A 4,034-nucleotide genomic window follows, 5' to 3' on the forward strand; every position below is an offset into this window, starting at 1 on the left:
GGCAGCTGTCACACCAAATTTCAACCAATCACAAGCTCATGTCTATCAACCCATTCAACAAACACCAGTATACCAGCAAGCGCCCGCGCCACCTACTTATCAACAACCAAGGGCACATGCTCCTCGTCTACAAAATCCTCCAAATCAAAATAGGGTACAGAAAGGTAGACTTCCGTTTGCTTCAATCCCTATGACATACACTGAATTGTACCCATCATTACTACAGAAAGGGTTGGTGACTCCCAGATCTTTGGGTCCTCCACCAAATCCTTTACCTCCGTGGTACATTCCAGATGCCCATTGTCCTTTCCATGGGGGTGCCCCTGGACATGATTTAGAAGGATGTTATGCTTTAAAGCATATTGTGTGAGACCTGGTTGAGAAGAAGATTCTTTCGTTTCGAGACGTCGGACCCAATGTCAAAAATAACCCTTTGCCAGCGCATGGTGATGTTAATGCCGCCGATGATGCTTTTGATGTGTGTATAACCAAAAATGTGGAAGATGTTAAAACTCCGTTGCTAGCGCTTCATGCAGGCCATGGGGGTGCCCCTGGACATGATTTAGAAGGATGTTATGCTTTAAAGCATATTATGCGAGACCTGGTTGAGAAGAAGATTCTTTCGTTTCGAGACGTCGGACCCAATGTCAAAAATAACCCTTTGCCAGCGCATGGTGATGTTAATGCCGTCGAGGATGCTTCTGATGTGTGTATAATCAAAAACGTGGAAGATGTTAAAACTCCGTTGCTAGCGCTTCATGCAGGATTGGTGGGGGCTAGATTGATTGATACATGTCACGACAACTGTGAGGAATGTGCCGTTCATCCAAGAGGATGTAAAGTGGTACGAAATGACATTCAGAGCTTGATGGATCAAGGTGTTTTGCAAATTTGTGGTCCAACAACAAACAAGGAAGTTTCAGTCATTGAACCCGTTTTTAATATACCAGAACCATTTGAGGTAACTTATCATAGAAGAGATGTTGTTCATCCATCACCCATGGTAGTTTGCATGCCTACCCCATTTCCTTTTGAAAGCACCAAGGCGGTACCCTGGAAGTACGACGTAACAGTGGTAGATGGAAAGCCCAAAGTTGCTGAAAGTAAGAAAGGTTTGGAGAATGTTGACACCGACATCACTAACATCGCAGGGACAAGCAGGATGACCCGCAGTGGTCGGATTTATACTCCCAATTTTAATGTGAACCCTCAAGAGCCAACAAGGGAAGCTGCAAATGTAAATCCTACCCCAGAACATGGAGGGGCACAGCCGGCTGCGCAAACAGATGAAGCGAGTGAGTTCCTAAGGATAATAAAGAAATCTGACTACAAGATAGTTGATTAGTTACATCAAACACCATCAAAAATATCTATCTTGTCTTTGCTTCTGAATTCCGAAGCTCATAGGGAGGCTCTACTGAAAGTGCTTGCTCAGGCTCACATTACCCAAGACATAACGGTTGGCCAATTCGATGGAGTGGTCGCCAACATCACAGCCTGCAACACTCTAAGTTTCAGTAATGAAGAGCTACCCAAAGAGGGGAAGAATCACAACCGCGCTTTACATGTATCCATTAAGTGCCAAGAAGATGCTCTGGCCAGAGTCTTAGTTGACACTGGATCATCCCTCAATGTTCTACCAAAGAGGGCACTTGCTAAATTGTCTTACCAAGGTTCGGATTTGAAACCTAGTGCGCTTGTGGTAAAAGCATTTGATGGTTCGCGAAGGACAGTAGTTGGGGAGGTAGAACTACCAATACAGATCGGACCGCATGTATTCCCCGTCAATTTCCAAGTCATGGACATAAATCCCGCTTATAGTTGCCTTTTGGGACGCCCATGGATACATGCTGCTGGGGCAGTAACTTCTACTTTGCATCAAAAGATGAAGTTTGTTGTCGATGGCAAGCTCGTTATTGTCTCAGGTGAAGAAGATTTTATCATCAGTCAACTCTCCTCTTTCCGTTATATTGAGGCTGATGAGGATGCCTTAGAAACCTCTTTTCAAGCACTTGAAATATCCAATGCCACACTTGAAGAGGTTAAGGATCCTATTGAGAAAACCAGTTTGTCGTTCGCTTCTTTGAAGAGTGCAAGATCAGCAGTTGAAAGTGGAGGCCCTGCAGGTGGGGGGTAAGTCATCAACGTCAATGAGAAAAACGACCGTTTTGGTTTGGGGTACAAGCCTTCTACTAATGGAGGAGCCCTGATCCCTGTAAAGGACCGTGTGCGGAGCATACAAGAAGTCTTCCTGAGCACAGGATTTATCCATGGAGATCAAGTCGGTGCAGTGGAAGATGACACTGAAGATGGAGAAACATCAAACCTGATATACCGATGTGAGGCAGCCCTGACAAATTGGGAAGCGGTTGAGATTCCAGAAGTTTTTCCCGTGTCAAAGTAATTGTGTTTTCCTTTGTGTTTTTGAAAATCCTTAGCTCTGCCCAAGGCTAATGGATCATTTGTAGGGCCCCTTTTGAATTTCAAAAATCATTATGACAAATAAAGAGCATTTTGTTCAAATTCTTGTCGTTCATCTACTTTGTTTTTTCTTTCCTTAAAATGGCAATCCTTTCAAAAACTACAAAAATATTTTTTATTATTTCTTTTGCATTTTATTTCCATTTTTCCAAAAAAGACCATCATTAAAAAACATGCAGAATAATCAATAAACCAGTTGAATTCGATGACCCCACTACTTCCTATAATTTTGAACTCCCCATCTACCAAGCGGAAGAGGATAGTGAGGAAGATTGTGATTTCCCTGAAGAATTGGAAAGGATGCTAGAGCACGAGTCAAAGGCCCTTCAATCGCATCAAGAACCAGTGGAAACAATCAACCTTGGCACCGAGGAAGACAAGAAAGAGGTCAAAGTTAGGACTACACTTGAGGCAAACATCAAAGAAAGATTGATCAAGTTGCTACATGAATATGTAGATGTATTTGCTTGGTCGTATCAGGATATGCCAGGTTTAGATACTGATATTATGGTCCACAAGCTACCATTACAGCCAGATTGTTCGCCAGTGAAGTAGAAGCTCCGAAGAGCAAGACCCGACATGGCTCTAAAGATTTGTGACGAGGTGAAACGTCAATTTGATGCCGGTTTTCTAGCAGTTGCAAAGTACCCTCAATGGGTAGCTAACATAGTACCTGTACCCAAAAAGGATGGAAAGGTCAGGATGTGTGTTGATTACAGGGATCTAAACAAAGCTAGTCCAAAGGACGACTTCCCCCTGCCACATATTGACACTCTGGTAGACAACACTGCTAAGTTCGCAGTCTTCTCCTTTATGGACGGATTCTCGGGTTATAATCAAATTAAGATGGATCCAGAGGACATGGAAAAGACCACATTCATCACCCCTTGGGGAACATTTTGCTACAAGGTAATGCCATTCGGTCTCAAAAATGCTGGGGCAACTTACCAAAGAGCAATGGTCACTCTTTTCCATGACATGATGCACAAGGAAATTGAGGTTTATGTGGATGATATGATTGCAAAATCCCAAAGTGAAGAGGATCACATAGACCACTTGCAAAAGCTATTTGAGCGTCTTCGGAAATTTCGACTACGGCTGAATCCTGCTAAGTGCACCTTCGGTGTCCGATCTGGAAAGTTGCTTGGTTTCATTGTTAGTCAACGAGGAATTGAGGTAGATCCAGACAAGGTTAGGGCAATACAAGAAATGCCTGCTCCACGTACAGAGAAAGAAGTTAGAGGATTCCTGGGACGTTTGAACTACATCTCTAGGTTTATATCTCATATGACTGCTACGTGTGAACCTATATTCAAGTTGCTCAGAAAAGATCAAGCAGTTGAATGGAATTCTGACTGCCAAGTGGCTTTTGAGAAGATCAGGCAATACCTGCAAGAGCCCCCTATTCTAATTCCACCTGTTCAGGGGAAACCACTCTTTATGTACCTAACTGTGCTTGAAAAGTCAATGGGATGTGTGCTGGGACAACATGATGAAACCGGTCGAAAGGAACATGCCATCTATTATCTAAGTAAGAGATTTACCGATTGTGA

The sequence above is a fragment of the Lathyrus oleraceus genome, chromosome 3 (assembly GCF_024323335.1).
Source record: "Lathyrus oleraceus cultivar Zhongwan6 chromosome 3, CAAS_Psat_ZW6_1.0, whole genome shotgun sequence".
NCBI classification, from domain to species: Eukaryota; Viridiplantae; Streptophyta; class Magnoliopsida; order Fabales; family Fabaceae; genus Lathyrus; species Lathyrus oleraceus.